Here is a 22,284-nt window from a genome sequence, read left to right as displayed (position 1 = left end):
TGAAGGGGGCATGGACTGGAGGAGGGAAGGATAATAGGTGGTCAGTCTACACCCACATTCCTTTGTTTTTTTGAGATGGAGCCCTAGGCTGGAGTGCAGTGGCATGATCTCCTGAGTTCAAGCGAGTCTCCTGTCTCAGCCTCCTGAGTAGCTGGGATTATAAGCATGGGCCACCATGCCTGGCTAATTTTTTTTTTTTTTTTTGAGGTGGAGTCTTGCTCTGTTGCCCAGGCTGGAGTGCAGTGGTGCGATCTTGGCTCACTGCAGCCTCCGCCTCCTGGATTCAAGTGATTCTCCTGCCTCAGCCTCCCTAGTAGTAGCTGGGATTACAGGCGCATGCCACCATGCCTGGCTAATTTTTGTAGTTTTAGTAGAGACAGGGTTTCACCATGTTGGCTAGGTTGGTCTTGAACTCCTGACCTCAGGTGATCCGCTCATCTCGGCCCTCTCCAAAGTGCTGAGATTACAGGCGTGAGCCACTGCACCCAGCCAGTTTAATTTTGTATTTATTTTATTTTTTTTTTGAGGTGGAGTCTCGCACTGTCACTCCAGCTGGAATGCAGTGGCGTGATCTCTGCTCACTGCAACCTCCGCCTCCTGGGTTCAAGTGATTCTGCTGCCTCAGTCTCCCGAGTAGCTGGGATTACAGGCGCCTTGTCACCACAGCGGTGCCTGTCACCACACCCAGCTAATTTTTTGTATTTTTAGTAGAGACAGGGTTTCACCATGTTGGCCAGGCTGGTCTCAAACTCCTGACCTCTTGATTCGCCTGCCTCGGCCTCCCAAAGTGCTGGGATTACAGGTGTGAGCCACTATGCCTAGCCAATTTTGTATTTTTAGCAGAGTTGAGGTTTCACCATGTTGGCTGAGCTGGTCTTGAACTCCTGGCCTCAAGTGATCCACCTCCCTTGGCTTTGCAAAGTGCTGGGATTATAGGCGTGAGCCACCACGCCCGGCCAACACCCACACTCCTTGTTATTGTCTAGCAACAGGTCTAGGATACACCTGTGCTTTCTCCTTTCATTTTGGTTTCCACCTTCCAAAGGGTAAAGTCCTAGACATTTTTGAAGGAGTCATTTAGTTGTGCTTAACTGTGCAGACTTTATCCAATCAATAGACATCTATTGAGCACTTACTGTGTATGCAGCATAAATCCTAAGCTGGTATGTAGCCCTGCTGAAGGGTATTGTTTTATAGTGTTATTTAAACAAAGATAGGGATCTTAAAGTTAGGAATCTTTTGTGGCTTGTGCAGTTCCCTGTGGAATTGGGGAACTCTGGATTCTACTAGTCTCCATAAATTCTCCTCCCTTCCCCCTTTTTCCTATGAAATTATTTAGTATCTGCGCATTCTACTAGACTCCAGGAATCAGGAATCATATCTAGCTATGGCCATTGTATATTCTGATTGTTACATTACTGACCTTGCAATAGATATTGCATGGGATGCATGGCTGAGAATGAATCCTTAATACCAATAGGCATTGCATAAAAGGTTACATCTCTTTTTTTAGAAAAAATTTCCACTCTGCATTATATGTTTGTGACCCAGTCGTGTTGTTTTGTTCATCTAGTGTGGGTTTTTTTTTTTTGAGACGGAATCTCACTCTCGCCCAGGCTGGAGTGCAGTGGTGGGATCTTGGCTCACTGCAAGCTCTGCCTTCCGGGCCATTCTCCTGCCTCAGCCTCCCGAGTAGCTGGGACTATAGGCGCCCGCCACCGTGCCCAGCTAATTTTTTTTGTATTTTTAGTAGACACGGGGTTTCACCATGGTCTGGATCTCCTGACCTTGTGATCCACCCGCCTTGGCCTCCCAAAGTGCTGGGATTACAGGCGTGAGCCACCGCACCCGGCTTTTTTTTTTTTTAATTTATTAAAAAAAAATTTTTTTTTGAGATGGAGTTTCGCTTTTGTCACCTAGGCTGGAGTGCAATGGCGCGATCTCCAGTCACTGCAACCTCCGTCTCCTGGGTTCAAGCCATTCTCTAGCCTCAGCCTCCCAAGTAGCTGGGATTACAGGCGCCTGCCACCATGCCTGGCTAATTTTTGTATTTTTAGTAAAGACGGAGTTTCACCATGTTGGCCAGGCTAGTCTTGAATTCACAACCTCAGGTGATCTGCCCACCTCAGCCTCCCAAAGTGCTGGGATTACAGGTGTGAGACACTGCACCCAATCAACCTTAGCCTTCTTGACATTTTGAGTTTACTAATTCTTTATTTTTTTGGAGAGGGAGTCTCATTCCAGGCTGGAGTGCAGTGGCATGATCTCGGGTCACTGTAGCCTCCCCCTCTTGGTTCAAACGAATCTCCTACCTCAGCCTCCCGAGGAGCTGGGATTACAGGCGCCTGCCACCATATTCCACTAATTTTTGTATCTTTAGTAGAGATGGGGGTTTCACCATGTTGGCCAGGCTGGTCTCGAACTCCTGACCTCAAGTGATCCATCCGCCTTGGCCTCCCAATGTGCTGGGCTTATAGAAGTGAGCCACTGCACCCGGCCTTGAGTTGACTATTTGTTGGGGCTGTTCTGTAAGATGTAGATCCCTGGCCCTGGCCCCACCCAGTAAATGCCAGTATAGCACCCTCACCCCCACTCCCAGTTGTGATATTCAAAAGCATCTCCAGACATTGCCAAATGTCTTCTTGGGGACAAAAATCATCCCTGGTTGAGAACCACTTATGTAGTCTATTGTTTTTACCTGCTACAGAGTATTCTGTGGTTCCATGGCCCATCCACCAGTGTTAGACAACCAGTTTCCAGCTCCCAGCCTCCACAAACATCACTGTGATGACCACTCTCATACATGTCCCCTATGTGCTGAAGAAAGAGATGATAGCCAGGCTTGGGTCTGAGTCCCTCTAGGTAGAGGGGAGGCGATGCACCCCAGGATGGAGAAATCTTGGGCACCGCAGAATCACTGTTGATTTCTGTTGTTCAGTGACTGTCCATTAAGCTATTCCTATCAGCTGCTCTGAAAGAAGGAGGAGGCAGTCTCTCTAGGTTACAGCCCATTAGCCCAAGGAGCTTGGAGAGGGTAGGTGAGGAATGATTGCTGGCTGGACAGCCTGAACCTGTTTTATTAATTTCTCAACACTGGAGGGAGTTGTTAAAGGGGCAGACATGTACTGTAGGGAGAGGTAAGACTGGAATTGAAAAGCTTTTCTCCAGCATGCCCTCCACTGGGCCTCTGGCTCCTCTCTCTGCCCCAGGCTGTAGTCTCCTTCTTCCCCTAGACCAGTTCTAGATAACCGTTGGGTTATTCCTTCTTTTCTTTGCTTCTTTCTTCTGGTTGACTTGAAGGAAGTCAGTGCTTATTCCCTGTCTTGACAGTGCATCCAGAATAGTCCTAGAGTCCACCTCCCGCTTCGATCTCTATTGTCTTTTTTTTTTTTTTTTTTTTCAAGACGGAGTCTTGCTGTGTCACCCAGGCTGGAGTGCAGTGGCACAATCTCGGCTCACTGCAACTTTCGCCTCCCGGGTTCAAGCGATTCTCCCGCCTCAGCCTCCCGAGTAGCTGGAATTACAGGTGCCTGCCACCATGCCTGGCTAGTTTTTGTATTTTTAGTAGAGACGGGGTTTCACCATGTTGGCCAGGCTGGTCTCGAACTCCTGACCTCAGATGATCTGCCCACCTCGGCCTCCCAAAGTGCTAGGATTACAGACGTGAGCCACCGCGCCTGTCCGCAATCCCTATTGTCACTAATTCAGTTCAAGCCTTTATCGTCTCTCACTTAGACTCTTGTAATAGCTTCCATCCATGCCTCCATCTATCCCCGACCCCAATCATCTCGCTACACAGAAGTCAGAGTGATGCCTAATAAAACGAAAGAGTATTAATGGCTGTCATCAAATGAGAATTCGCTGTGTATCAGGCACCCTACTTACATTCCATCAATCCTGATGGCAATCCTACAAAAATAGGTTTTTTATTCTGTTTTGACAGACAGAGCAGGTAAGTAACTTACCCAGGACACTTGGCTGGTGAGAGGCAGAGCTGAGATAGTTTCATTTGATTCTAAAATCCACACCTGCTTTACTCCTTCAGAAGTCTCATGTGATATGACCAGTTTACCCAAAAAAAGTAAAAGAAAAAGAGAAAGAAATCTCACCGCATTATGCTCAGGCTGAAAACCTTTTGGGATTCTTCCCATCACCTACCCCAGTGGTTTGCAAACCGGAGGAGCTCTTGGGGTTCCCTGGAGGTTCCTTAGAGTTCACCATGGGAAACAAGTAGGGAATAGGAGCTGGTGGGCTTCTGAGTTGGCCTCTGGCGCCCACCAGGGTGTGCTGCTATTGCTTGTTTTATAGCTGGGCTTTTATGCCAGCTTAATAAGAATAATACTGTACACTGGATAACGTATAAGCCAAAGACACAGGCTGGGCGCGGTGGCTCACGCTTGTAATCCCAGCACTTTGGGAGGCCGAGGCGGGCGGATCACGAGGTCAAGAGATCGAGACCATGGTGAAACCCTGTCTCTACTAAAAATACAAAAAATTAGCCGGGCGTGGTGGCGGGTGCCTGTAGTCCCAGCTACTTGAAAAAAAAAAAAAAAAAAGCCAAAGACACTTATTTCTCACCGTCTGGAGGCTGGGAAGTCTGAGACCAAGGTGCCTGCGGGTTTGGTGTCCCCTGGTTCATAGTCAGCTGTTTTCTTTCTGTGTCCTCACGTGGTAAAAAGGGTTTGGGAGCTCCCTGGAGTCCCTTTTGTAAGGACACTAATCCCATGTATGTAGACTCCCCCTTCATGACCTAATCATCTCCCAGAGGCCCCACCTCCAAATAGTATCGCATTAGGGATTAAGTTTCAACATATTAATTTTGAAGAGACACAAATATTAAGTCTATACCAATGCTGTTTGAAGAAAGGGTTCTGCAGCTAAAACAAATCTGAAAGCCACTGTTTATTGGTTAGAGCTCAAACTGCTGCCCCTCCTCCTCTCCTCACCCTCCTCTCCTCTTTCTTCTTCCTCTTTACCTGAACATAATAATCTTTTTTTAAGTTTTCTTTTTTATTGTGGTAAAATATGCATAATATAAAATGTACCATTTTAGCCGTTTTTATGTGTACCATTCAGGGGGATTAAGTACATTTGTAATACTGTGCAATCATTACCATAACTGTTTCCAGAACTTGTTTATTATCGCAAACTCTGTACATTTCAAACAATAACTCTGCACTCCCCCTCCCCAGCCCCCCGCCCCTGGCCACTATGGTTCTACTTTCTGTCTCTATGAATTTGACTTCTCTAGATACTTCATATAAATGGAATCATTTGGCACTTGTCATTTTGTGAGAGTTCAGGCTTCTCGACATGAACTATGAGGCTTTCCATCACTGGCCCACTTCCCTCTCCAGGCTCACCTCCCAGAGTGTCCCTCTGTCACTTGGCACTTGGCCCAGAGACACTGACCTGCTGGTGATTCCCTTGTGCACACCATATCTGCGCCTTTGCACCTGTAGTTCCCTCCTGGGATTGCTTTTGCTGTTAGCACCAACTTAGGAAATCTTCTTCCCTGTTTCCTCTCTGTCCCTCCTGACACACATCTTCGGTTGGGTGCCCCTCTGTGTACCTGTTCCTACCTCATCATTGCACTTCTCGTATTGTAATGTTGAGTATAATTATCACTTGCCTTTTTAAGGACAGAGAATCCTTTTTAAGGACAGAGATGATAATTCATCTTTGAAGTTCCTGCAGTATTTTATGCCTGGCACAGATCTGAAATGGTAGCAGTTCCTCCCGTGAGATGTATGAGTTAAGACTGAAATAAAAATTAGGCTATTTCTGAATAGCTTTCAGAGATTATTTTTGAAGGTAGCCACATTTGTGGAAGAAGTGAATTGCCTCTCCAGGAAATTGCTTGTGTAGGTAGGTTTTGGTACCTTTATTAAAAAGGTATAGTAGACTGCGTGAGGTTGCTCATGCCTGTGATCCCAGCACTTTGGAGCACCGAGACAGGAAGCTTTCTGGAGCTCAGGAGTTGAAGACCAGCCTGGGCAACAAAGCAAGACTCCTGTCTCTACAAAAAAATAAAAAATAGAATATTAGCCATGTGCAGTGGTGTAGGCCTATAATCCTAGCTACTTGGAAGGCTGAAGCAGGAGGATCACTTGAGCTTGTGAGTCCAGTATTTCAAAGGCAGTCCATTGCACTGTAGCCTGGGCGACAAGGTAAGTCCCTATCTGTAAAAGAAAAGCTATGAAAACTTATGTCATTATTTACTGAAGATCATCAGAGAGAACAAATCATTTCACACAGGTTAATTTTCCAGATAATTTAAAACTCTTAAGCATAAAAATTCACTTTTTTTTTTTTTTTTTTGAGACAGAGTCTTGCTCTGACGCTCAGGCTGGAGTGCAGTGGCGTGATCTTGGCTCACTGCAGCCTCCGCCTCCTGGGTTCAAGTGATTCTCCTGCCTCAGCCTCCTGAGTAGCTGAGATTACAGGCGCCCACTACCACGCCAGCTAAGTTTTGTATTTTTGTAGAGAGAGGGTTTGACCATGTTGGCCAGGCTGGCCTTGAACTCCTGACCTCAAGTGATCTGCCCACCTTGGCATCCCAAAGTGCTGGGATTACATGCTTGAGCCACTGCTCCCAGCCTAAAATTCACTTTTAAATCCAGTTGAATGACACTATTTATGTAATGGATTGTTAACTTCTGCTAATTCATTTATTTATAATTTTGGCAGCAATTCTTTGAGGATTAATTGGTTTGTACTGAACAACTGTCTTAGGGTAGGCCAAGCCATTTAGTTACTTAGTGGGTCCATTTGCAACTAATCCTGGAGATTTTGCCAAGAAAAAAAAAAACATTACTTAAAAATTTTCATGGCATATTTAAGACAAATATATGAGACTACTCTTTTGATAGACAGTACATTTATCATGGTATCACGTTTTCTTCATGATTCAGGATCATCATCATTGACTTTTTTCTGCTGAGCGGCAACAATGTGTTCATGGGCGTTGATATGAATTATTTGTCGGATTTTTTTCAGCCTTTTGTCTCCCAGGTTGTCACATGTGATTTTTTTTCTGTTACCAATCATATATCTGGAACCCTGTGTTCTTTCTAAATTATGATTTCTACCGTATTAACACTGTAGAAACCAGATAACTCAGTTTCTTAGGATTGCGTGTAGTCAAAGTATAAATAGACCCCAAATAAAGATTTGAATGGTTTTCATTTTAATAAATTATAAAAGCTTTGAATCCAGAGATTTTGAGCTGTTTATTTTGGATGATGACAGGTGCCTATGTTATTTTTTATTTATTTATTTTTTTAAGACAGAATCTTGGTCTGTCGCCCAGGCTGGAGTACAACGGTGTGATCTCGGCGCACTGCAACCTCTGCCTCCTGGGTTCGAGCAATTCTCCTGCCCCAGCCTCCTGAGTAGTGTGGATTACAGATGCACACCACCACGCCCAGTTAATTTTTGTATTTTTAGTAGAGATGGGGTTTTACCATGTTGGCCAGGCTGGTCTCTAACTCCTGACCTCAAGTGATCCACCCGCCTCAGCCTCCCAAAGTGCTGGGATTACAGGCGTGAGCCACTGTGCCTAGCCAGAGTCTATGGTATTTAAAGCCATCAGAGAAGTGATGTGTCACAAAAACTTGGTTATTTATGTTAATGCTACACAGACTCCATGAAAAACCACAGGTGAAGTCCAAAACTTCTTTCTAGTCATTTCTTTTTCATTCCTTTTTTTTTTTTTGGAGATGGGGTCTCCCTCTGTCACCCAGGCTGGAGTGCAGTGGCACAAACATGGCTCCCTGCAGCCTCGACTTCCTAGGCTCAAGCAATCCTCCAGCTTCAGCCTCCTGAGTAGCTGGGTTTCGCCATGTTGCCCAGGCTGGTCTTGAACTCCTGGGCTCAGGCGATCTGCCCGCCTTGGCCTCCCAAAGTGCTGGGATTACAGGTGTGAACCTTCTAGTCATTTCTTAAAAATGTAAGGGTACTTAAGGAAAAAACAGATTCCGTTTCTTCAGTCTAACACATCCTTACTAAGGAGGATGGTGTTGTGCTGGGTGGGTGCAGTAGATCTTCCCAGAGAATTGTGGGGATATTCCTACTCCAGAAGTGTTTAGGATGTACTTGGGGGAAGAGCATTTTCTAAGCTTTTCACTGTGATATCAAGCAAGAAATAAAAATAATAATAACATTTGTTGAGTAAGGCTTACTTTGTGCACTGAGCAACCACACTATTCTGGGATCTCAGGGTGAATTAACTCATGTAATTCTTACAATAACTTTATTTATTTATTATTTATTTATTTATTTATTTATTTATTTATTTATTGGAGAAGGAGTCTGGCTCTGTCATGCAAGCTGGAGTGCAGTGGCGCGATCTCAGTTCACTGCAACCTCTGCCTCCTGGGTTCAAGCGATTCTTCTGCTTCCGCCTCCTGAGTAGCTGGGATTACAGGTGCATGCCACCAGGCCTGGCTAATTTTTGTATTTTTAGTAGAGAAGAGATTTCACCATGTTGGCCAGGCTGATCTCAAACTCCTGACCATAGGTGATCCGTCTGCCTCGGCCTCCCAAAGTGCTGGGATTATAGGTGGGAGCCACCGTGCCTGGCCCTTATAATAACTTTCTGCAGCAGGTATTATAATACTGTTATTGCTAGTGCCATTTCACAGATGTGAAAGTTGGAGCACGGAGAGGTGAGGTAATTTTCCCTAACAGTATTAGTCACACAGTAGTAAGGAATGCAACCAGGCTTCCCCCTCAGGCAGTCTGGCCCCCAGAGCCTGTGCTCTTACTCACTGTACCTTTCTGTCTCTTGTGATAGGGCAACAAACAAAAAGCAGACCTTGGGCAATCTATCCCTAGGCTTGTTCTGGATTATTTGTATCTCTAGGGATGGCAAAGAGTATATAAAGTCAGATAAATAGAATGCATCTTCTGGGAGCATTATTTATTTTTTAGACCCTAGTTGCATGGAAATGGATTAATCATAATCACTGGCCTATGACACACTCTCATGAATGGCTTTATATATATATATATATATATATATATTTTTTTTTTTTTTTTTTTTTTTTTTTTTAAGATACAGAGTCTCACTTTGTCACCCAGGCTAGAGTGCCATGGTGTGATCATAGTTCACTGCAGCCTTGAACTCAAGTGATCCTCCTGCCTTGGCCTCCAGAGTAGCTAGGAATACAGGGGTGCATCACTAGACCTAATTTAAAAAATTTTTTTGTAGGAATGAGGTCTTGCTCTTTTGCCCAGGCTGATCTTGAACACCTGGCTGAAATGATCCTCCCACCTTGGCCTCCCAAAGTGCTGGGATTATAGGCGTGAGCCACTCTGCTCAGCCTCAATTAACTTTTTTTTTTTTTTTGATACAGAGTTTCACTCTTGTTGCCCAGGCTGGAGTGCATGGTGCGATTTTGGCTCACTGTAACCTCCACCTCTTGGGTTCAAGCGATTCTCCTGCCTCTGCCTCCCGAGTAGCTGGGATTAGCCCGGCTAATTTTGTAGTTTTAGTAGAGATGGGGTTTCTCCATATTGGTCAGTCTGGTCTTGAACTCCCGACCTCAGGTGATCTGCCCACCTCGGCCTCCCAGAGTGCTGGGATTACAGGCGTCAGCCACTGTGCTTGGCAGCTTCAATTGCTTTTTTTTTTTTTTTTTTTGAGATGGAGTCTTGCTCTGTCGCCCAGGCTGCAGTGCAGTGGCGCGATCTCGGCTCGCTGCAAGCTCCGCCTCCTGGGTTCATGCCATTCTCCTGCCTCAGCCTCTCCGAGCAGCTGGGATTACAGGTGCCCGCCACCACGCCCGGCTAATTTTTTTGTATTTTTAGTAGAGACGGGGTTTCACCGTGGTCTCGATCTCTTGACCTCGTGATCCGCCCGCCTCGGCCTCCCAAAGTGCTGGGATTACAAGCGTGAGCCACTGCGCCCGGCTTTCAATTGCTTTTTTAATATAGTAAGTTCCCATAAACCCATCACCAGTCCTAAAGCTAGAATTTACGTGTACCTAGACCAAAGATAGTCACAATCTGGAATTTTCCTTTCACTGTTCCTTTGCTCTCATTTTAATATTGCTTTGTACCTTTGTATTTCTAAAAAGTATGCTTTTATTACCATGTTTGACTTTATAAAAAGGATATCATGCTGTATAATCTGGTGATATTTATATTCCCTTATCACATTGCTAAAATTAATTCATATTGTTGCAGATGCTGTATACAAACACTCACTTTGACTCTATGTAATATTCTTTCCTGTGAATATACCACACTTTATTCATTCATGCTGTTGATGGGCATTTGGGTTTTTTCCAGGTTTTTTGCTATTGTGTACAGACTTCTAGAAACAGTCTTCTGCAGATCTCCTATTGATCATGTGTAAAGGGCTTCTTTCATTCACAGACATGCACATATACATATATCTAGGAGCGGAATTGCTGGTTTATAGGGCAGATGATTGTTAGACTTCATAAAATAATGCCAAACAGTTTTCCAAAGCAGTCCTACCAATTTCCACTCCTAAATTAGCCAGGTATGGTGGTACACACCTGTAGTCCCAGCTACTGGGGAGGCTGAGGTGGGAGGATCGCTTGAGCCCAAGAGGTGGAGATTACAGTGAGCTGAGATTGCACCATTGCATTCCAGCCTGGGTGACAGAGTGAGGCGGTATTAAAAAATTTTATTTTTAATTAGAGGGATGTGGTGACACATTGCCTGTAATCCCAGCTACTTGGAGGGTGAGTCATGAGAACTGCTTGAACCCAGGAGGCGGAGTTTGCAGTGAGCTGACATCATGCTACTGCACTTCAGCCTGGCAACACGGTGAGACTCTGGCTCAAAAAATAAAAATATTAAAATTTTTTTTTCCACTCCCACCAGCTGTATATGAGAAATCCTGTAAAACAACTTCCAGTCAAGCTTTAATTTTTTTTTTTTTTTTTTTTGAGACGAAGTCGCACTTTGTCGCCTAGGCTGGGTGTAGTGGTGCAATCTTGGCTCATGCCTCCCAATTTCAAGTGATTCTCGTGTCTCAGCCTCCTGAGTAGCTGGGGTTACAGGTACACCACCATACCTGGCTAAGTTTTTTATTTTTATTTTTTATTTTTCTTTATTTTTCTTTTTTTTTTGAGACAGAGTCTTGTTCTGTCACCCAGGCTGGAGTGCAGTGGCACGACCTCAGCTCACTGCAACCTCCGCCTCCTGGGTTCACACAATTCTCCTGCCTCAGCCTCCTGAGTAGCCGGGATTACAGGTGCACACCACCACGCCTGGCTAATTTTTTGTGTATTTTTAGTAGAGACAGGGTTTCACTATGTTGGCCAGACTGGTCTCGAACTCCTGACCTCATGATCTGCCCACCTCGGCCTTAATTTCTGTATTTTTAGTAGAGACAGGGTTTCGCCATGTTGGCTAGGCTGGTTTTGAACTTCTGGCCTCAACTGATCCACCTGCCTCATCCTCCCAAAATGCTGGGATTACAAGTGTGAGCCACTGCACCCGGCCAGGCTTTAAAATTTTTGACGGTCAAATGAATGTAAAATAACATCTTCATTTACATATGCCTGATCCCTAATGAAGTTGGGTCTCTGTCTATGTTTATTGGCTTTAGTGTACTTTTTTTTTTTTTTTTTTTTTTGAGATGGAGTCTCTTTCGTTCAGGCTGGAGTGCAGTGGCACAGTCTCGGCTCACTGTGGCCTCCGCCTCCTGGATTCAAGCAATTCTCCTGCCTCAGCCTCCTGAGGAGTTGGGATTACAGGTCTGCACCACCACACTTGGCAATTTTTGTATTTTTAGTGGAGACAGGGTTTCACCATGTTGGTCAGGCTGGTCTTGAACCCCTGACGTCAGGTGATCCACCCGCCTTGGCCTCCCAAAGTGCTGGGATTACAGGCATGAGCCACCACACCTGGCCGGCCTTAGTGTACTTCTGTGGAGTGTTGCTGTTCTGTGAAATACCCACCTTTTCCATATTAATTTCCTATTAATCAGATTGCTCTATACACATTGCAACTTAATGGATTTAAAGACCCCACCTGAGACTGACAAAATTTTGGCTTGCGTCAGGTTCCCCAATAATCCTTGTTTAGTTCTTGTGTGGTAGTGGAAGTTGAAAAGTTTTTGAGCCTATTCAGAGTTTGTCTGGATTAAATTAGGAGAAGTTGAAGCTAGTTTAAGGGAGGCGTATGACAGTTTTTCTGGTTTGGGGCCTGTAGGGTGTTGAAAGGCTAGAAAGGATGACATGACTCATAGGAAATCTCCCCGCCGCCTCCGCTTCCCTCACTGGGCCAGGTCTCCACGAGCTTTCTAGATTAGTCACAGACTCCTGTTTTCTTCAGGTGCCTGATTGGGGTGTCACGAGTGTCGTAGGTCAGTTGTTAGAGGTACTGGTGGTGTCCAGCTCACCACTGGCACACGAAAAAAAAAAAAGAGGATTTATTACTTTACAGAATCATGGAGGGTTACACTGCCAAACCACAGAGAGACCAGAGAAGCAGCAGGAGCCAGGAGGCCAAACCACAGCAGGATTCTGTGTAAGCCTTTGTGCATTGCATTTGCTGTTGGCTTCATTCTTCCAGCTGCATGCCAGTTGATTATCTTCATCTGAGGATTGCACTGGACAATTTAGATCACACAGAACACAAAATGAACAAACCCATCAAGTGTTGAAAGCGATTTTTGTTTTGATAATCTGCAATGAGGGAAATTTAGCTTTTACAATAGTTAAAAAGAATCGTCCTTCAGAACCTTCTGTTCCACCTCAATGCGCAGGCAGTGTTAAGAATTGAACATTTTATGTGGCTTCTTGGCTGCCTGTTGAGAACAGGGTTTGTTTGTGCTCAGTCCCTGTGCCAGACTGGGATGGGCAGAGGGAGGGTTGTATGTCTGTCTCAGGGATGTACTCTCTTGGAATCCAGACTTGTGAAATGGCAGCACGTTTATTACCAACGCTAATCCCATGCTTCCTGATCCTACCTGCCTCCCACCCCAGCACCCACCTTTTCAGCCCCCCTGGAGCTCCTCTGTGTCTTTTGGAGTGTGTCCATGTTTGTGCTTCTCTGAGAATTTTTCTCACAGAAGAGTTGTGGGGAGGGAGGATCCTGGAGGCAGAGGCCACATACTCCGTATATTGCCCACAGTTGAATGCTGCGCTCTTTATTTTGCCCCCTTCCCCCTAATCTAGGCAATAGACTTAAGTTCCTCTGACCCATATCCAAAGAGAATAGGTGATTTGAAAATGTATTTCAGGTTGGGTGTGGTGGCTTACACCTGTAATCTCAGCACTTTAGGAGGCCAAGGAAGGGGGATCACCTGAGGTTGGGGAGTTTGAGACCAGCCTGACCAACATGGAGAAACCCCATATCTACTAAAAATACAAAATTAGCCAGGTGTGGTGGCACATGCCTGCAATCCCAGCTACTCGGGAGGCTGAGGCAGGAGAGTCGCTTGAACCTGGGAGGCAGAGGTTGCGATGAGCCAAGATCGCACCATTGCAATCCATCTTGGGCTACAAGAGCGAAACTGAGTCTCAAAAAGAAAAGAAAAGAAAAGAAAATGTGTTTCACACTTTCTCATTTCAGCCAATGAAAGCCAGAGGACAAAGAGAAGGATATCATAAATGGATTTTGTATTTTCCCTTATTTTTATCAGAACACCCCTTATTAAAATAATTGTAGAACATATAACCATATGGGTTTGGCTAATCAGTGCCCTTTGTTAGAGAGGCAGGGTAATATCTTTTCTTGTTTTTATTTTTTTGAAACGGTGTCTTGCCCCATTGTCCAGGCTGGAGTGCAGTGGTGTGATCTCTGCTCACTGTAACCTCTGCCTCCCGGGTTCAAGTGATCCTCCCACCTCAGCCTCTTGAGTAGCTGGGATTACAAGCATGTGCCATGATGCCCAGCTAATTTTTGTATTTTTAGTAGAAACGGGGTTTCACCATGTTGGCCAGGCTGGTCTTGAACTCCTGACCTCAAGTGATCCCCACATCTTGGCCTCCCAAAGTGCTGGGAATATAGGAGTGAGCCACTGCATCCAGCCAGAGCCAGGGTAATTTGTACCAATTGATCTCCCTGTATGGTATCACAATCGTCAATATTACATATGGTATATTTTATTGTTATCAGGGAAGTAGTGTATGGAACGGGAAAAATATAGACTTACTAATTTTCTGATCTTGGAAAAGTTACTTCTGAACAGCTGAAACTGTTACAACTGTTTTTCAACAGTAGAATTGTACTAATAATCCCTATCTCACAAGAGTTTTTGTGATATTTACGAGAAACATATCGGCCGGGTGTGGTGGCTCATGCCTGTAATCCCAGCACTTTGGGAGGCCGAATTGGGCAGATCACTTGAGGTTAGGAGTTCGAGACCAGCTTGGGCAATATGGCAAAACCCCATCTCTACTAAAAATATGAAAATAAGCCAGGCATGGAGGTGCACGCCTGTAGTCCCAGCTACTTGGGAGGCTGAGGCAGGAGAATCGCTTGAACCCAGGAGGCAGAGGTTGCAGTGAGATAGATAGCGCCACTGCACTCCAGCCTGGGGGACAGAGCAAGACTGTCTCAAAAAAAAAAAAAAAAAAAAAAAAAAGAGGGCCAGGCACAGTGGCTCATGCTTGTAATCCCAGCACTCTGGGAGGCTGAGGCAGGTGGATCACCTGAGGTCAGGAGTTCGAGACCAATCTTGCCAACATGGTGAAACCCCGTCTCTACTAAAAACACAAAAATTAGCTGGGCGTGGTGGCAGGTGCCTGTAATCCCAACTACTCGGGAGGCTGAGTCAGGAGAATTGCTTGAACCCAGGAGGTGGAGGTTGCAGTGAGCTGAGAGTACGCCATTGTACTCCAGCCTAGGTGACAAAAGCGAAACTCCACCTCAAAAAAAAAGAAAAGAAACATCACATATAAATACTTAGTATGGCATCCACACACATTTATTTTTATTAAGCCACTTTTGTTGAGATAAGAAAGGTTTTATGAATCCCTTATAGATGCAGGTAGTGTACTTGCAATGTAACAGTGGTTATGAGCTCAGCCTCTGGAGCCATGCTGCTTGGGTTGGTCTCCAGGTTCTGCCATTTGCTAGCTGTGTGATATTGGGCAAATTACTATCTCTGTGCCTCCATTTCTGTTATCTATAAATAGCAATAATAATGGTACCCATCTCAGGATTGTTGGGAGGATTAAATCAATTAGTGGTTGGTATATAGTATACACTCAATAAGTATTAGATGTCATAATTATTATTACCATTACTATTACTAGATATTGTGAGACTATGTGTGTATAAGGTGGGGGTGGGTGGGTGGCAAAAAAATCCATAACACGATGTCTGCATTTAGAATCTAGTAAAGCAAGTGGAACATATAAAACACTACAGGCAGAATATAGAAAATGGAAAAAGAGGATTACGACCAAAATGTCATAGGAATTTAGAGGTCGTCATTCTGGTAATGGGTGCCTTTCTTACTATCTTTGTTCCCACAATTAATTTACTTTTTTATTTTTATTTTTGAGACGAAGTCTCACTCTGTTGCCCAGGCTGGAGTGCAGTGGCGCCATCACAGCTCACTGCTATCTCTGCCTCCCAGGTTCAACTGATTCTCCTGCGTCAGCCTCCCTAGTAGCTGGGATTACAGGTCTGTGCAACCACGCCCAACTAATTTTTTGTATTTTTTTTAAGTAGAGACGGGGCTTCTCCATGTTGGCCAGGCTGGTCTCAAACTCCTGACCTCAAGTGATCTACCTGCCTCGGCCTCCCAAAGTGCTGGGATTACAGGCATGAGCTGCTACTCCTGGCCTTATTTCAATTTTTTAGCATGGCAGAATGTAAAGAACACAGGCTTTGGAATCATATTTGGATTTTAATCTAGTGTTGCTATTTATTTGGCACATAAAGTTGGTTAAAAGACTTAAATGCTGGCAAAATGATACATATATAGTGTTGTATGAACATGCAGTATGTTAATGTATGTAAGAGCTCATCAGTGGCTAGCATTTCCCCATCTTTTATTATGTAGAGGATGGGACAGTACTAATGTGTCCCCTGTATTCTTCACTGAGTCACATGGGACATAATGCATAAGAATAAATCACTGGATTTATACTTTGAATTTTTGTTGGTTTGCATGGAACTAGTTCAGCAGTTTCTGGCTTCATGGCATGGTTTTATTTTCTCCCTGGCAAACGATGAAAGTGTTTTAATCCAAGGTGGCTCCCAATCAGCTTTGCCTGCAGTTTTTTAATAGACTCTTTATTCGATGTGATTATTTTGTTACTAAGGAAATTTGCTGAGATGAATGTAAATAGTTATAACATTATGATTCAAGTGTTGTTTTAAAGTATCACAGGCATTGTTGACTTTGTATATGAGTTTTCTATTGCTGTCATAACAAATTACCACCAATTTAGTGGCTTAAAACAACACCAATTCATCATCTTACTGTTCTGTAGGTCAGAAAGCCAACACTGGTCTTCCCGGGCTAAAAATCAAAGTGTTGGTGTTGCATTCTTTTCTGGAGGTTTTAGGGGAGAATCAATTCCTTGCCTTTTCCACCTTCTGGAAGCCGCCTGCCTTCCTTGGCTTGTGACTTCAAAGCTAGCAACGTTGCATCTCTCTGAGCCTTCTATAGTTGTAGCTCCTTCTGACTACAGCTGGGAAAGGTTCTCGATTTTAAAGTTTCATGTGATTAGATTGGGGCTACCTGGTTAATCCACATCTACAAAGTCCCTTTTGCCTTGTAAGGTAACCTATTCACAGGTTCAGGGGTGAGGGAGAGAGTGTGGACACTTTTGGAGGGCCAGTATTCTTCCACCTACATTTAGTGGTAGAACCTAGAAATGATGCCCCCCACCAGAAAAAAAAAAAGCTTTAGAGCACAAAGAAATAAGAACACCTAGATGTTGGTGAAAATGCAAGCAATAGCTCTACAGCTTTCTACAGCTCATGAACAGCAGGGAAATAAGAAAAAGAAAAAATGGGCTGGGCGCGGTGGCTCACGCTTGTAATCCCAGCACTTTGGGAGGCCGAGGCGGGCGGATCACGAGGTCAGGAGATCGAGACCACAGTGAAACCCCGTCTCTACTAAAAATACAAAAAAAAAAAAAAATTAGCCGGGCGTGGTGGCGGGCGCCTGTAGTCGCAGCTACTCGGAGAGGCTGAGGCAGGAGAATGGCGTGAACCCGGGAGGCGGAGCTTGCAGTGAGCCGAGATCGGGCCACTGCACTCCAGCCTGGGTGACAGAGCAAGACTCTGTCTCAAAAAAAAAAAAAAAAAAAAAAAAAAGAAAAAGAAAAAATGTAAGTGATAATTCATAAAATGTCAAGGAAACCTTTACTCAACTCTTTCACCCACAACCTTTTACACATACTCAGTGTTTGAAATAATAAACCAATAATTGCTACGGACTGTTTAAGTTATACCACAGATTAGAAAAATACTGATTCCTTTGGATGAGCTGCATGTTCAGGCTCCATTCATGCTGTCCCCTTTGCTGGGATGACAATTCCTATAGCCCTTCTCTTGACCCAAACAACTTGTCTTTATTCTTCAAGTCAAGACCTTATGAGTAAGGCCTTCCATGAATCCCAGATTTGGTTAGATCTCATCCTACCTTGTACATCTCTTTGTTCACCCTCACCACATTTGGAATTGTTGCTTTACTATTCTTCTTCACTGCTGTATTGTGAATTCCATGAGGACAGGGGCTCCATTTCTCTGTGTTCCCATAGCTTGACACAGTGTTAAGGATCTAAAAAAACATGTGCTGAATTGAATTGGGTACCATTAAGGAGATGGTAGTAAGAGTCATTGTGTTTAGGAGGCCGAGGCAGGCAGATCACTTGAGTCTAGGAGTTCCAGACCAGCGTGGGCAACATGGTGAAACCCTGTCTCTACTAAAAATACAAAAAATTAACTGGGCATGGTGGTGTACGCCTGTAGTCCCAGTTACTTGGGGGCTGAGGTGGGAAAATCACTTGAGCCCAGGAGGCTGCAATGAATCCTGATTATGCCACTGTGCTCCAGTTTGGGCGACAGAGTGAGACCCGACCCTGTCTCAAACAAAGGAAAAAAAGAAAAGTCACTGTGGGCTATTGAAGCTGCCTTCCAAGTTTGGACTATTTCCACTAAGCAGGGAAGGAAAATTCACACACATTCCAGTCTCTAGGTAAAAGTCTTGAAGTGGTGTGCTACTGCAAAGGCCTATCTTGAAAAAAGACACAGGTACAACCTCTGATTTGATTGTTTTGAGATAGATGACCTCCCGCAGACAAGGCTGCAGTTTACCAGGTGTGCTGTGTTCAGCCCATTAGGTGCAGTTACCTTCAAATACCTTAAGTGGCTGTTTGCTCTTGCTCCACACTTTTCTGTTTTTGCATGTGAGTGTGCGTGTTAATGATTTAAGGCATTGAATGTTGGCCTCTAACTAGCCCCCATTTGATTTTCTGCATAACTGTCATTTTCTACGGGACTTGACATTGGTAGCTTTTATCTTATTGGCTATGGGATGATATTATGATGGTTTACAGTTGTCAGGTATTACAGGAGTTGTATATTTCGGTAGTGTGGACAATATGATTGGAGTGTGTTAGAATATTTTTGTATGCAAAATTCTAAATTAAATGTATAATAATTATAATTCTATAATAACTGAATCTGTAGTCACGCAATATGTTATCTATTATAAAATGTATGGAAAATAGATATGAGTATATATGATATGAGTATATATGATCAGATAAAGGTTGGGCATTTATAGAGAGAAATTGCATTAGCCTGTATTTTTACAGCTGTGGAAATCTAGCCTGTGTTTTTGTAGCTTCATTCATTTTCTTTGAGATGGAGTTTCACTCTTGTCGCCCAGGGTGGAGTGCAATAGCGCGATCTCGGCTCACTGCAACCTCAGCCTCCTGGGTTCAAGTGATTCTGCTGCCTCAGCCTCCCAAGTAGCTGGGTTTATAGACATGCGCCACCACACCTGGCTAATTTTGTATTTTTAGTAGAGATGGGGTTCCACCATGTTGGCCAGGCTGTTCTCGAACTCCTGACCTCAGGTGATCCACCCACCTCAGCCTCCCAAGGTGCTGGGATTACAGGCGTGAGCCACTGCGCCCAGCCCCTTCATTCATTTTCATCAACATTTGGATACATCCTCTATTTGGAATTTATTTTAACAAGAGTCATGTAGGAGGGAGCATGGTTAGCAAAAGCACTCTACTTAGTGCCAGTAGGTTTGTATTTTGCATCTGATTCTGATTTTTTGAATAGCATCAGTTAGGCAACCCATTTCACCTCTCTCTCTTTTTTTTTTGAGACAGAGTCTCACTCTGTTGTCCAGGCTGGAGTGCAGTGGTGTGATCTTGGCTCACTGCAACTTCTGCCTCCCAGGTTCAAGTGATTCTCGTGCCTCAGCCTCCCGAGTAGCTGGGATTACAGGCATGTGCCACCTGGCTAATTTTTATATTTTTAGTAGAGACAGGGTTTCACCATGTTGGCCAGGATGGTCTTGATCTCTTGACCTCGTGATCTGCCCACCTCAGCCTCTCAAAGTGCTGGGATTACAGGCGTGAGACACCGCGCCCGGCCATTTCACCTCTCTTAGCCTCAGTTTCTTCATCTGTAACCACACAGCATTGGCAAATGGATCAAAAATAAGACAGGGTATAGAAGAGTTTTTGTAAACTGTGAGGCACTATAAAAAACATAGACAAGGTAGTCTGATGGGGTCCATTAGCATGAATGTAATAAATAAATAAATAATACTTGATGATGATGGATGCCCCACTGGCAAGTCCAGGAGCTTTAAGTCAGCAGTTTGGAAATCTTGAATTGTCTACAGAGGATCACAGACCAGAAGAGGTTGGGAGAGAAACAAAAGATGGAATGTGAGCTGCAAATCCAAATTAGCCACAGGATTAAACATGAGAAGTCAAGGGGAAGCCTTCCAATGTTATAATTAGTGTTTTCTTCTAGTCCCTGTATTTTCCTGGTTCTTTTAAGACAGAATATAGATTTTTTTTTTTTTTTTCTGAGACAGGGTCTCACTCTGTCACCCAGGCTGGAGTGCAGTAGCATGATCATGGCTCACTGCAGCCTTGAATTCCCTGGGGTCAGGTGATCCTTTCACCTCAGCCTCCTATGTAGCTGGGACTATAGGTGTATGTCATCATGCCCGGCTAATTTTTGCCTTTTTTTTCTGTAGAGAAGGCATTTGATCACGTTACCCAGGCTGGTCTCGCACTCTTGGGCTTCAGCGGTCTGCCCACCTTGACGTCTCAAAGTGCTGGGATTACAGGCGTGAGCCACCACACTTTGCTGTAAATAGATTTCTCATTGTTTGAAAACTAGTATGTACAAAATAAAAAGAAAATAACAAAAAATTTCCACAATCCCACCCAAAGTAGCTGGTTCTTTTAAGGTTTAGTCAGTCGGGCAATTTGATCCATCAATCAATTCATCAAGTCATTGACTTCTAAACCCTCCCACCACTATCTTTTGGCTCTAGACCTTCTCTTGTTCTCGCAGATTCAGAATAGAATGAACCAGTTCCAGGAACTAACAACATTGGGAATGCTCAGAGGTAGAAGTTGTCTTGATTGGAAATATCCTGAGTTACAACTAAAGTGACTGGATATAACCTAGTGGGTTACTTGCTGGATGTAGACCTATACTAAGCTTGCTCTACTCTAAACTTCTGTCGTATTGCTATAGAATACCTCAAAATTAGCTCACCCACCTCATCCTTTAGTCTAAGAAATGCAGTATAACATTTGGTGAAGATTAGCAGAAAAAAAATATTTTGCCAATTTCAGAAATGTCCTGCTCCATAAGAAACTATAACTGGTGTTATAATTTATAGGGTAATTTTTGGAAAAGCTTGCTTTATTGCTTCATTAAATAGTGAGACTGTGGTTTTGGCAAAACTTTAGGAACATATTTCTAGAGTTGTAGATAAGAAGGCTGACACCTGAACCTCTTGATTCCTGTTCTTTGCCAGAATTTTCCAGTTCTCTTTGTCTGGAACATTATGATCAGTTCATTTGGTAGTGACCAGTCTCTGGAGAAAGTAGCTCTTGCTGTTCAAACTTACACTTATACTTGAAAATAAAGGTGGTAGTTTTTTTAATGAGAATTGTCACTGCTAACTTTGACAGATGGTCACAAGATGACCATCTCAAAAGAAAAACCTATCTGGGAAATACAGGATTAAAGTTGCTTGGTGTATCTAGAACAAAGGCAAAGAAATTACATGTCCCCCCACTTCATGAAGATACTTTTGTATCTGCATTGCAACCAGATAAGATTGTCTTGTTGGTTGGGTGTGGTGGTGCACGTCTATAATCCCAGTGCTTTGGGAGGCCTAGGCATGAGGATCGCCTGAGGCCAGGAGTTTGAGACCAGCCTGGGCAACATAGTGAGGCCTTGTCTCTACCAAAATTTTGAAAATTAGCTGGGTGTGGTGGCATGTGCCTATAGTCCCAGCTACATGGTAGGCTGAGATGGGAGCAGATGCTATCACCCTGTCCCATTCCAATGAGTTTTGCAACTTATTTTACATTTTTATTTTTAAGTTGAATGCTTCCTGATAGTCACATTTGGGTTGACACATTTCCAAGTTAAACTGTAGATTGATTTCTTTTTGTAATCCATTTGTTCCTACTTGTTCCAGTTGAACTAACAGGTTTCAGAAAGGTCAGCTTTCTCTGGTGGCATTTTTTTACCTTTGCAGCAATTGTGCCAGCCTATATTGATTCATATCCTGGATAAACAAAGATGAATATGACACTGTTTCTGTCTTTTAGGAGCTTGTGACCTACCTGGGGAGCCGTACACATAGTGAGTAGAATACAGTATGAGACATTTTATATTAGATCAGCAATCTTCAGGTTTTTCTTCCATTATGAACCCCTTTTATTATTATTTTTTGCCAGGAATCTTATGTTTTGAAAGATTTTGACACCCTTTCCCCAATACTCATTTGTTAAGTAATAATGAGTTTATTTTTTTCTCTCTCTCTTTTAACTAATCAGACACTAGAACTTCTGATTAGCAAGAGAAAGTGACTGTTACCACACTTGGTTGATATAATTAGAGCTAAAGGCAAATAGATGTGATGTTTTGGCTTGTCTGAACAGCCTTGGCATGGGTACATGTAGGGTTTCTGTTGGCTTAAAAAAAAGTTTTATGGGAACATTCAAACAAAAGTAGAGGCTATTCTCTCTCTTTTTTTTTTTTTTTTTGAGACTGAGTCTTGCTCTGTCTCCCAGGCTGGAGTGCAGTGGCATGATCTCGGCTCACTGC

At 43.8% G+C, this 22,284-nt stretch overlaps 1 protein-coding gene across 12 annotated transcripts in view; it reads left to right on the top strand.

Annotated features, from left to right (window-relative positions):
- Window positions 1–22,284, top strand: part of SLC35F2 (solute carrier family 35 member F2) — a 103,915-nt gene that overhangs the window by 5,598 nt on the left and 76,033 nt on the right. The gene's annotated exons all lie outside the window — the stretch shown is intronic.

This window comes from Symphalangus syndactylus, chromosome 3 (genome assembly GCF_028878055.3).
Source record: "Symphalangus syndactylus isolate Jambi chromosome 3, NHGRI_mSymSyn1-v2.1_pri, whole genome shotgun sequence".
NCBI classification, from domain to species: Eukaryota; Metazoa; Chordata; class Mammalia; order Primates; family Hylobatidae; genus Symphalangus; species Symphalangus syndactylus.
Note: the sequence above shows the minus strand (reverse complement) of the source record. Positions and strands in the feature narration are given on the sequence as shown.